We start from the raw sequence: 13,860 nt of genomic DNA on the forward strand, positions 1-13,860 counted from the left end.
GGGTGGGGAGGGGAATAGCAAGAGCTTGTGTGTGTGTAGGTGCGTGCGTGTGCGTATGGTGTGTGTGAATGTGTGTGAGTGTGTGCGCTAAGGTTTTGTTGTATTATTATTTTTTATTATTATGATTTTTTTGTTTTATTTGATTGTATCTACGCTGCTGTTCTATGTTCTTTGGACATGATCCTGAGGACCCCCTTGAAAACGAGATGATTCATCTCATGGGGTTGATCCTCCAATAAAATGTTCATAAATAAATAAATAAATAAATAAATAAATATGTTGTAAGGCAGGTGCCAGTAAGTCTGAGCGACCCCTCGAGGAAACAAAGACTCTCCTAAGAATTAACACTTGAACTCACTTTTGCATATGTAACAGAAACATCCGAGACGCAGCACACATGCAGCTCCATCTCCCCCTTCTCCTTCACCTAAAACTCACTGCAAACCTATGCAATGTTTATCTGTACTGAGGTAAAGAGAAGGGAAGGAGGCCTTCACAGGGGAGAGACTAGTTGACGCTTCAGGACTGTGTTGTCGTCGCGTCCAGGCGCAGGTCCTTCATCAGATCTGGATACGGCCTGGATCCGGCGGACTGCGGTAAACCTCGGGATAAACAGAGAGACTAATATTAGCATAGACGCCATTTTTCTTATGATGTAACAAGTACTTTAGGGTTTATGGGAAGTGTTCCCGGTTCTGGGCTGACCTAATCTATACAGCCTACTTTAGTGTAAACGCCCACTGCTGTGATTGGCTAACAGCTTTGCATAATGAAATAGCTAGTATTACATGTGGAACTCTCTCAAAAACTTTTAGCATGTTTTTACTATTACAGCTCTCAATGTTAACTACTGAAAAGTGATAATTATAGCATTAAAAGATAGATCCATGGCATTATATTTTGATAGGAAAGGTTGCAGTGATGAGAGTGAAGCCGATCACAGACATGAATGCAGCGATCTCATGATTGTTACTCGATTTCTGCACACTAACGAATGCTTTCATCATAACTAACAGTGCAAACACAATGTATATAAAAGATTAGTTGATTATTACGAGAGTTTTGTCGCAAGTCCAGAACTCAGTCACTGAAAAACGTTCTCCATGGGATAAACAAGTGACGTCTTTTGTTCCCATGATGTTTCTGGAACGGTACCCAAGATTCTAAAAAATAGAACTTGTAGAAGATTATTATTTAGAAAATAAGTAAATTAGCCTAGGAAATAAGTTATTTAGCTATATTTTTGTATACTATTATTTCCCCTGTCTGTGAATTTGGTTTGGCTTTTTGAAGCCTAAAGAAAGGCCTGGAGTGTTGCTTGCAGCAGAAAATTATATTCCACTATGTCACACCTAAAAATATCTATAAGGTGTGTTACTATCTTTGGAAAAGGATGTATGGTATATACACTCACCTAAAGGATTATTAGGAACACCTGTTCAATTTCTCATTAATGCAATTATCTAATCAACCAATCACATGGCAGTTGCTTCAATGCATTTAGGGGTGTGGTCCTGGTCAAGACAATCTCATGAACTCCAAACTGAATGTTAGAATGGGAAAGAAAGGTGATTTAAGCAATTTTGAGCGTGGCATGGTTGTTGGTGCCAGACGGGCCGGTCTGAGTATTTCACAATCTGCTACAATTTGCACGATCTCACCAAAATTGGACAGTTGAAGACTGGAAAAATGTTGCCTGGTCTGATGAGTCTCGATTTCTGTTGAGACATTCAGATGGTAGAGTCAGAATTTGGCGTAAACAGAATGAGAACATGGATCCATCATGCCTTGTTACCACTGTGCAGGCTGCTGGTGGTGGTGTAATGGTGTGGGGGATGTTTTCTTGGCACACTTTAGGCCCCTTAGTGCCAATTGGGCATCGTTTAAATGCCATGGCCTACCTGAGCATTGTTTCTGACCATGTCCATCCCTTTATGACCACCATGTACCCATCCTCTGATGGCTACTTCCAGCAGGATAATGCACCATGTCACAAAGCTCGAATCATTTCAAATTGGTTTCTTGAACATGACAATGAGTTCACTGTACTAAAATGGCCCCCACAGTCACCAGATCTCAACCCAATAGAGCATCTTTGGGATGTGGTGGAATGGGAGCTTCGTGCCCTGGCTGTGCATCCCACAAATCTCCATCAACTGCAAGATGCTATCCTATCAATATGGGCCAACATTTCTAAAGAATGCTTTCAGCACCTTGTTGAATCAATGCCACGTAGAATTAAGGCAGTTCTGAAGGCGAAAGGGGGTCAAACACAGTATTAGTATGGTGTTCCTAATAATCCTTTAGGTGAGTGTAAGTGTGAGCAAAAATCAGGAGTTGTCTTCTGCAGAAGATGCTTGGCTTTGTTTCAAAAAGGTCAGAGTCGCCCCGATCATTGAATATTTATGTAGCACTGAGGATTTCAAAAGGGACGGATAAATTGCACCCCCTTTAAATGTTTAACTTGGTAAAGACATTATTGTTACGTTTATTTGTATTACTGGATTGCACTGTGTTCTGAGTAAAATCATTTCGGTTAAACTCAGGTTCGTCAGTAGGGGGCAATCAAGTGTTACTCTACGCATCAGTAGCTGACTAACAGAATAGAAGTATTATTCAGTACATGATGAAGTGCGGTGTACATGCAAAGAAAAGCGCTCCTTGTTTGACCTGTGATTTGACCTGTGTCTTTTGAACAGGTAAGCTGACAATAATCTTTACACTAGTAATGCCCAACAGTATTGTATTTTTATAGAGCTGTAATTCGTACCTGAGACGTTAAGAAATGTTTAATTTGACTGTGATTAAGAGTGTCGTACGTAAAATGGCGAACAAGTTGAGATGTTAACAACTCAAAATAAAACTTGTAACTTTTTAAAGTGTAACAAATTTTGGCGAGTCAGCCAGGATGAGGCGACAGAGTGACCAGTACCATTAACTCCCTCCTTCCCAACAAGTCGAACCTTCAACAAGATGGACGCCAGTCAGATCATGCGTGATCAAGTGAGTGCAGCTCTGTGGCAGCTAGGGGAAGAGTCTCTCGTGGATGTCTACAGATACCTGAAATGTGATGGTCTGGACAGTGGAGAGTCTCGCAGCAGGACACGGAGGGCGCTCATCAGGATGGCCGAGTGTCAATTGGATGAGCTTCGAGGAGAAACTAGATGGCGATGAAGGTGAACAGTACTGTGCTGATTTATTAACATTCATTGAAAGACAAAGTAAAGGGTGTAGTCAACCAAATGAAGTGTACCCATCAGAGAAGCCAGCTCCAAAAGAAGGACTAAAAAAATATATCTCACCACACGCCTCTCTTTTAAAGACGGATTCACTCGACCTATTGTCGAGTTCACGAGCGTGATCATAGGTACTAAACCTATGCGCGTGAACTCGATAATCGATTACTGTGGACTTCGACCGAAAACAGGAAGAAAATACAGGTATGTGCGCTGGCTGAATAAACATCATTTTTATTCATATCTTTCACATCTACTGCAGTCAGATTAACTCGCGTTCACCCCGAAGGAATCACTCACATGACCTGTGCACTTGTAATGACACATATAGGATGTTAAGAGGCTAAAAGCAGGTTTAAAACTTGCCCCATTGAAGTCAACAGGGTGCAAATTTTAAAAACAGGATAACACGGTGTAGGCAACACAGATTTTTGTCGTTGTTCTCTGTACTGACAGCACTCCAAATGTACAAAAAAAATGAGCTCAATGTTAAAATTGACCGGAGTTCTCCTTTAAACTAAAATACTGCATAAATAAAAAATAAAAAAATACATATTTATATAATTTTTTTTATTAATTTCAATGGCAAAAATAGACCATAAATATTGCATAAATATTAATAAATTCAATAAAATGATCTCAAAATACAAAATTAAAAAGAATAAATATTATAGAACAAAAATAAATTGCATTGGTTTTACTGGGATGGAGGAAGATTCATTTTTAGGCCTCCGGTCACTTCTGACCGGGAAGGCCCAGGATGTGACTCCGAAACGAAGACCGTCTGAGGGTTAAAATCACGACATCCCACAGAGTTCCTCTGTCCAACCTTTTTTTTTTTCCCCAAATCTCTTTATTCAATTTTGAACATGAAACAAGAACAAACAAAATCCCTCTACACATATAGAATACAGAAACATAACACCCTAAAAAAAAAAAAGACAAAAAAAAAAAAAAAAAAAAAAAAAAATAATAATAATAATAATAATAATAATAAATAATAATAATGAATAAAAAATAAATAAATAAAGAATAAAAAAAAAAAAATAAAAAAAAAATTAATTATTAGCTGTGAGTAACGATCCGAGGACTACTGCCCAATCGTTTGCAGCAGAGACGCGGGACACTAAATTTATTCAGGATTATCAGGGAAGGTCAACTTCCCCACATATTCAAAAAAGGGATCCCACGTCCTTGAGAATTTAGCCTGGGAGCCCCTTAACAAATGTCTAATTTTTTCTAGTTTGGCGAAGTAAAGGACATCCCTAATCCAATGAAAGTACGATGGAGGTGTAGGAGACTTACACTTCAATAGTATCAAGCGCCTCGCTAACAAACTAACAAAGGCTATGAACATCTTGAGTTCTGCAGACAATGATATTGTAACCGGAGTTACCCCGAAAAGTGCAGTGACCGCATCAGGCACTAATCTCTTACCTGTGACCTCACTCAAGGAATCAAAAATATTTTGCCAATAAGTTGTTAGGACTGGGCAAGACCAAAACATATGTATATGTGTTGCTGCTGCCTGGTGACATCGGTCACAAGTCGGGTCAATATTATTAAACATCTTAGAGAACCTGGTCTTAGTCAGATGAGTACGATGTAAAATTTTACATCGGATGAGTCCATGTCTGGCACAAATTGAAGAGCGGTGCACTTTGTCGAGAACATTCCCCCACATATCGTCAGTGAACGCAATCCCCAGATCTTCCTCCCATAACGCTTTAATTGACGACAAAGAAACCAATCTGAGTGAGTGAATCTGAGCATAAATGAATGAGATCATACCCTTCAAAGCAGGAGCTGGTTTTAAAAAAATATCAAGGGGTGTGTCAGAGGGTATAGAAGGAAACTGGGTGAACCTATGAAAAACAAAATTACGGATCTGCAAGTACCTAAAAAAGTGTTGTTTTGAGAGGGAGAATTTTTGGGACAACTGTTCAAATGAGGCGAAAGTGTTATCAATATAGAGATCCTTAAATGTTTTAATACCCTTATTGGACCAAACTTCAAATGCACGATCAATTAACGATGGAGGAAAGGAGTTATTAGCTGTTATTGGCGCCAAAATAGAATATGTTTGAAGACCAAAGGAACGTCTAAACTGATTCCAAATCTTCACAGTTGTCTTAATAATGACATTTTTAGTGTAACTTTTTATAGGTGATTTAACAGGCGAATGAGCCAAAGCTGAAAGTGAAACAGGCTTACAGGAAGAATGTTCCATTCCCAACCAGACCGACGATAATAATTGTGGACTAGAATGTAACCAAAACTGAATTATTCTAAGATGAGCCGCCCAATAATAAAACTTAAAGTTGGGTAAGGCCATACCTCCTAGCTTCTTCGGGCTCTGTAAATACTGTTTGCGCAATCTTGGTGGCTTCCCATTCCAAACAAAATCCGAAATAATGGCGTCTAATTTACGAAAGAAATTTTGTGGAAGGAAAATCGGAATACATTGAAACAAATATAAAAACCTGGGAAGAACATTCATCTTAATACTATTAATCCGAGCAGCTAGGGATAAGTTCAACACTGACCAACGGTTAAAACTGCTTTGTACCTGAGACAGAAGAGTAGTGAAATTAGCGCAATAAAGATCCTTGAACTTAGCAGTAACCTGAATCCCAAGATATTTTAACTTGTGTTGAGCAACTTTAAACGACAGGGTGTGAAGTGGATAATCATGTGCTGCTTTATTAAGAGGTAGAAGCTCACTCTTACTTAAATTTAACTTGTATCCAGAAATGGATCCAAATGAGCAAAGAACAGAGAGTGCCGCCGGAACTGACACAGAGAAGTCAGTAATAAATAAAAGAAGATCGTCAGCATATAGAGACACTCTCTGTTCCTGCCCACAACTCACAATACCTTTAATATGCGGGTCACCACGAAGCGCAATGGAAAGAGGCTCAATTGCCACGGCGAATAAAAGAGGACTTAAAGGACACCCTTGCCGCGTTGAACGATAAAGAGGAAAGTAAGAAGACTGATTATTATTTGTTCTAACTGAAGCCAAAGGGGATGAGTATAAAAGCTTCACCCAAGAAATGAAATTTTCCTTAAAGCCGAATTTCTCCAAAGTATAAAATAAGTATGCCCATTCCACACGGTCGAAGGCCTTCTCCGCGTCTAATGCTATAATTGCTTGAGGTAAGGGTGTTGACGAAAGATTATAAATAGTATTAAAGAGCCTTCTCAAATTAAAAAAGGAGTGCCTATTTTTAACAAACCCAGTTTGATCCGGAGAGATGATATCTGGAAGAACAGTTTCCAAACGAAGAGCAAGCATTTTAGATAAAATTTTGAAGTCAACATTTAATAAACTAATTGGTCTATACGAAGAGCAACTAAGAGGGTCCTTGTCCTTTTTCAAAATAAGAGAAATAGAAGCCTGATTAAGTGTAGGGGGAAGTTTAGCAGCCAGAAAAGATTCATTAAACATATCAATCAAAACCGGGGCTAACTTATTTTGAAAGCATCTGTAAAACTCTACAGGAAAGCCGTCTGGTCCTGGACATTTGCCAGACTGCATCGCTTTGAGAGCACCAGAAAGTTCTAGAGCAGTTATTGGGATTTCTAATTGATCTGCCATGTCCAAATTAACCTGAGGGATTTCCAAATTGGAGAAGAAGCCATCAAAATCACAGTTTCCCACATTTGTCTCTGATGTATATAATGAGGCATAATAAGCTCTAAATTCTTCATTTATTTCTTCTGGGTCTATCGTAGTGCCCGAAGATGTGGCAATTTCCGGAATTTGGTGAGAGGAGATAGTCTGCCTCAACTGATGTGCCAACATTCTACCAGCTTTATCCCCTTGTTCAAAGTATGCACTGCTAGTCTTAAGTAACAGCTCAACAGCACGGTCCGCGGCCAATGTGTTAAATTCTGACTGAGCTGTGAGGCGTTCTTTATACAACTCAGGAGTTGGAGAAGTGGCATACGCGGCATCCAATTGGGCAATACGATTAGTTAGAGTGACCAATCTCTTCCTCTTCAGCTTTCTATCGTAATTCACGTAAGAAATAATTTGACCTCTAATGTAAGCTTTCAATGTCTCCCATAAGACAGACGCAGAAACATCAGAGGTCTTATTAGTACTCAAAAACAAATCGATTTGGCTGGAGATCATATCAGTAAATTTTTCATCTGACAATAAACACGTATTAAGACGCCAAGGGTAACGTGAGCGAACCAAGCCTTTAAACCTAATATTGAGTACGACAGGAGAATGATCTGAGATAACCATTGGTTCATATGAGCAAGAGGTAGAAGAGAAACATGGAAGAAATCTATTATCCAATAAGAAATAATCAATCCGAGTAAATGTACGATGCACAGGAGAGAAAAAAGAAAAAGCTTTACTTGTAGGATTAAAGAACCGCCAAGGATCTGAAATTGAAAAGTTCTCCATAAAGTCTTTTATAACTTTAGCCGATTTTGAAAGTGCTACAGATTTATTAGAGGAACGGTCAAGATTTGGGTTCAACCAACAATTAAAGTCCCCACCTAAGATGAGTAAGTGGGAGGACATATCCGGAAGAGCAGAAAAAAGTTTCTTGAAGAACTCAGCGTCATCCCAGTTTGGGGCATATACATTAACTAAAATTAGTTGGGTGCCATATAAGCTGCCTGTAACTATCAAATATCTACCATTGGGATCAGAGAGCACTTTAGAACAGACAAAAGGGATTGATTTATGAAATAAAATTGCAACGCCCCTGGACTTACTATAAAATGATGAGAAATAAGATTGACCAACCCACTTACTTTTAATTTGAGAATGAGTAGATTTTAGGTGCGTCTCTTGAAGGTAAACAATCTGTGCTCCTAAGTTTTTGAGATGAGTTAATACCTTCGTACGCTTCACAGGGGAGTTCAGGCCTTTACAGTTCCAGGACACTAACTTGAGATCACCTCCATCAGTACTTAGGTTTACACTTGATTGGGCCATCCACCAAAAATAGGACAGAAAAGGAATGTCAATGAAAATGACAAATAAACCGTCACCACAGCAGCATAAATTGGTAAAACAAAATAAAAAGCGATACAATAAAACCTAGAAAACACGTGACAACAACAACAAAAATAAAACACAAGCCCTCCCATCCCCCCACACCACCCCATTGTTAGCATCTCCCCAAATGAGATGCACACAAACCCAAACCTAACTAAAGGCACAGAACGCTCCATAATAGCTCTAAGCTAAAATGAATAGTGCTACCTGAGAGAAATTGACTAAGAAAGATGAATAAAAGAAAACTGAACCAATGTACCTACAGGGTTTGTAAAGGTCACAAAATCCAACTTAAACCAGACGAATTGCCCTAAACATCTAATGAGACCAGAACAACATTGCTTTTACTGTTAAAACATTAACAACTGATACAAAAAAAAAAAAAAAAAAAAAAAAAAGGAAAGAAAAAAAAATAATAATAATAATAATAATAATAATAAAATAAAAAAATATATATAGAAACAAGTGTCACGAACAACTGTAGATAGCCTAGGGCCAATATATGAAAAGAAAAGACAATCTACCTGTAGGCATTAGCACCGTAAATGTCCATACTACTTACAGTTCTTTTTTAATAAAGTCACTGGACAAAGAGGGGTCTTCAAACCGCCACGAAGTGTCATCCGACATAATAATGGTTCTTTTAACAAAATCACTGGCCAAAGAGGGGTCTTCAAACCGCCGCGAAGTGTCATCCGGCATAGTGATCTTAAATGTGGCGGGGTAACTTATAGAAGACCAAACAAAACACTTAACGTGACGTTATCTACTTGCAGACATTAGACTGATCTTGGCATCAAAACAAGACGATCACACTACTTACAGTTCTTTTTAACAAAGTCACTGGCCAAAGAGGGATCCTCAAAACGCCGCGAAGTGCCATCCGGCATAGTGATCTTAAGTGTGGCGGGGTATAGAAGCCCATACTTTACATCCGGAAAGGAGCGCAAACTGCGTTTAACCGCAGAAAAGGCAGAACGTTTCTTAGCGACAGAGGATGTAAAGTCTGGGAACACAGAGATCCGTTTGTCCTTGTAAAGGAGTGGGGAAGACTCGCCTGCTCGCCGTAAAATCTCGTTACGAGCATGGAAAAAATGCACCCGCACGATAAAAGCCCGAGGTTGGGTCCCAGCCGCTGGTTCGTTCCGCAGAGAGCGGTGAGCACGATCAAGTAGTGGTTTTTCTTCCAGTCCTAGTAGATCCTGTAGCAAGACTGCAATAAAATCGGTAGGACGCGGTCCTTCCACTCCCTCCGGTACACCAATCACCCGAATATTATTTCTTCGAGATCTACTTTCCAAGTCCTCGCACTTATCATCCAGACGATTCACCTGAGCGGATAACTTGCTAACAGTAGCCTCAAGTTCGCTTATACGGGAGCTATGGTCGTTAGCGGCCTGCTCAAGATCCCGCACTGCCGTTTCATGAGAGTCCACTAACCGCTGAAGTGGTTCAATAGAGGCTTTCAATTCCCCTCTAACAGACGAGATCTCAGAATGCAATCCAACAGCAACAGTGTCCATTTAAGAGAAAATATCCTTCTTTAGCGTGTTCATCATAGCCTGTATCCTAGCGTCCAAAGTGCTAGCAGCACTGCTCTCTTGGTCCGGTGTTTCAGAGTCAGGAGGAGGCGGTGTTTTGCGGCCTCCTTTTTGGGTGTCCTGTTTCTGTCGAGTATTGTACATCTTGCAATGCCCAAGTTGAAATAAGTAATGTAGATTGTCTTCTAACTACCGTAAAAGCAATCACAAAGAGATAAATTAAAGAAAGGTACAAAAAAATATATATAAAAGTCAATTTCCCTCGGAGCTAGTGGAGGACACGTCTACTCTTCACCACACGCCATAGCGCCCCCCCCCCCTCTGTCCAACCTTTAACAGATAAAATCATGTAATCCCTGTGAGAAGCCCACAACCCAGCCAACACGTTTATGTGGGGCCCATATGGGTTACAAATGGGCGACAGGGGTACAGAGTGGACATGGGCTCAAAATGGGCTTCTTATCTGGGGCCCATATGGGTTACAAATGGGCTACAGGGGTACAGAGTGGACATGGGCTCAAACTGGGCATCTTATCTGGGGCCCACTTGGGTTACAAATGGGCTACAGGGGTACAGAGTGGACATGGGCTCAAAATGGGCTTCTTATCTGGGGCCCATATGGGTTACAAATGGGCTACAGGGGTACAGAGTGGACATGGGCTCAAACTGGGCATCTTATCTGGGGCCCACTTGGGTCAACTAAGTAGGTCCAACATGGGCAAACCCAGATGGGCTCCCTATGTGGGACCTAGTCAGTTCACTAACGGGAAATGAGTACATACCCAGCCAGCACATGACCGACCTTCAACGTTGAAATATGGTTGAAATAATGTCAGTTTGTTGTTGAAAAAAATTAACAAAAACCCTTCTAAATCAATGCTGACATTTTTACAAGATCCCCAGCCAACACACCCATGTGGGGTCAAAACGGGCTGCAAATGGGCTGATATCCGGGGCCCACCTGGGCTACCCAGCCAGGAACCCAGATAATTTTGGCCGCGGTTTCCATGGAGGCCCCACATGTGTTAGCCCAGATGGATTGATGATGGGCTCTTGATGGGCTCCATATCGGGCCCATATGGGTAACCTAGGTAGCACCCATTTAGGGCCTACAGGAGTCTGCCCACATGGGTTGATGATGGGACCCAGATAGGTCTTATCTAGGGCTCTTATGGGCCACAACGGGTATATATATATGGGCTACCATATTTGTCTGTTTGGGTTACCTTATTTTACAGTAAACCCATAAATACAATCATTACATGTAATCCACTAAACTATACTAAAATGTTAAAGGTATTCAATGAACAGAAAGCAGTAGTTCACTTTTAAAGTTACTTTATTAAGCAAGTACAAGTATTAAAACAAGAAAAGAAAAAAGTAAAAGATTTAAAACACTTAAAACACTTCTAAATCAACGTTGACATTTTTTACAAGATCTGTACGTTGAAACAACATACAACAGAAATATCTGCCTTTTAACATTATTGAGACAATTAATTAGCATTTCATAATTTTTTTGATATAACAGCTCTGTATGTTAAAATATAATTATCATTATTAACAATAATAGTTTCACCCTCAAGAGAGCAGTGCAGCAGAAACCTTTTGCCTTATGTGATTTTGTGTGAATTTACAATTTTGTCTGCTTGCCTAACCGTTTACATTGCATTATTACATTTGTATTCATACACTGTCATGTCATTTGACTAATTAATTAAATAATAATACAGGCTGCAGATAAAACTCAATAGAGAGCCTAAGTCCCGCCCCTCCACTTCCGGCTCATGGGACCTTATTTCGGAAAAAATATGTATGGAAGTCAATGGCGAGAGACAACTTATCTTTTTATTCCGTCTGAACTGTGCCCTGAACTACACATATGATGTTTGTCAATTTAAAAGGTAATTATTAAAGTCAAGAAAGTCGCAGTTTGTCATAAAACAGAAGAGTAACGTTTAGTTTTATGTGAAAATCGCTCAATGAACTACATCTCTCGTCTCACACTATGTACGTCACAAGATCCGTTGCTCGTATGTGTGTATTCTGGCTCAAAACACTCAGGCATGACGGCGTTACGTTAAGATTATAATGTAAGAATATAGAAAAAATGACAGACGTTAGCTTCAGTAAAGTTAGCTTCATTCATTGAGAGAAAAGGTATGACGTCCCATGTGCGCCTTCTGGGTTTGTAGTCTTTGTAATTACGTATTTTCACAGTCTTATACCTCAACAGTTTTACATCAAGCTGCGACTTTCTTGACTTTAAAAATGTATCTTTTAAATTGACAAACATCATATGTGTAAATCAGGGCACAATTCAAACGAGATCAAAATATTTGTTGTCTCTCGCCATTGACTACCATACAATATTTTTCCGAAATAAGGTCCCATGGTGGTCGACCGGAAGGGGAGGGACTTAGGCTCTCTATACACCGCTATGTTAACTCGCGCAAACTATTGTTATTGGTTGTTTCGCCGTTTTACTTTGAGCATGATTGGTTAATCTGTCTGTCTTCCAGGAAACTGTCCAATGAGAATGTGCGCGGCTCTGTGCGCCTATTTTAAATTTGAAAATACGTCCGTTACTCTCGGTCGGTGAGCACTGAGCAGCTGCTGCTTGCATTGATTACTCGGTCAGACCTGGATTATTTTATATCTGCCTGTTGAATTCTTAAATTTTGAGCGAATTTACGTTGATATCAATGAAGAACAAAAGCTGGAATGTGAACAGAGGAAGGGGTCGTACGTGGTCTGTAAAAATACTGGCGACATCAGGCAAGAAAACATTTTTCAGTCCTTAGCAGTCAGTTAAATTAACGTTTATGGACACGATCTACGGTCATAGGCTTAATGCAACCTTATACATTAAATAAGTTATCTCTGTGTGTGTTTTTGTACTGCTGTAGCGATATAAGCACGTATTTCAATGTAATTTAGTACCATCTGACATTGCTGTGTTTTGTTGTTGGTAGTTAACGTTGTGCGTTTAATGTTGTCAGCTAACGTTAGTTTAAAAACGCATGAGAGGTAAAAAAGCGTGGGGATGAGTAAAGTGATAAAACAGTCATTTATTCGTTAGAAGTTTACATAACCTCTTCAAACACTGATAACAGTATTGAAAATATATTTGTTTAACGTTACATTTTTTTTTTTTTTTAGATCAAGCATTGGAATATTTTTTATCTGGGGAGAACACCCAACAGAAAGACCCATTCACCAACTAACTGTTACAGTAAGTTAATTTTACCCACTGTTCAAAAACCTACACTGGGATTAATATATAGTATTAAGTATGATTTTCACCTTTAAAGTAAGACATTTAATGTTACTGATAGAAAGTCTGAGTAACTTTTTTTGTCCTTTTGTCTTTCTTCTGCTGAAGTGGCGCACTGAAAGTGGATTCATGTCACCTTCATCAGTCCTTTCCTTAATCACTGGACACCATAAAGGGAAAGACCCTCAGACGTGTCATAATAGGATAAATGGTTGCAGGTAAAATTATTTGATGGTTTGATTTTGGTACCAATTGTTTTTTTGTTTTTGTTTTTTGTTTTTTTTGTGCTTCCCTTGCTATGATACACATTTCTGATGGGATTGCCATGCTTAAAGTTTATGTTTACATTTTTAATCATGTAACAACTAACAGTCTCAAAGATGACATTACTAGGGCTAGATTTATTGGATGGGATGTGCGCTACAATGTTCCATTCATTCATCAACTGAAAACAGGATGACTAATCGATTCTTGGGATTTAAGAATTGATATCGTTTCGTAAAAATGAGAATCAATTAAAATCGAGAAATCAATATTTTTTACCCAGCCCTTGACATTACTCAGTTCATGTTGTGTGAATGTTATAATGGCAAACGTTTTTACAATTTAAGATTGTTTAAAGGAATGATATAAAAAAAAAATACTGCTTTTTAAGGACTTTTCATTGAATAATTTCTTCTTTCCCCCCTTCAGATTCGCCAAGGATCCAGCTGATTACTGGCAATTTGGTGGAGGATTATTCTTTAGCTGCTACATTGCACTATCACTTCTGGTACAGAT

At 39.3% G+C, this 13,860-nt stretch overlaps 1 long non-coding RNA gene across 1 annotated transcript; it reads left to right on the top strand.

Annotated features, from left to right (window-relative positions):
* Positions 1-12,223: 12,223 nt before the first annotated feature.
* On the top strand, positions 12,224-13,374 carry LOC311089297. Its single transcript, XR_014607666.1, has 3 exons — positions 12,224-12,581; positions 12,966-13,038; positions 13,189-13,374. It is a non-coding gene; the product is annotated as an uncharacterized lncRNA (long non-coding RNA).
* The last annotated feature ends 486 nt before the right edge of the window (positions 13,375-13,860 follow it).

The sequence above is a fragment of the Abramis brama genome, assembly GCF_963993115.1.
Source record: "Abramis brama genome assembly, chromosome: 1".
Classification (NCBI taxonomy): domain Eukaryota; kingdom Metazoa; phylum Chordata; class Actinopteri; order Cypriniformes; family Leuciscidae; genus Abramis; species Abramis brama.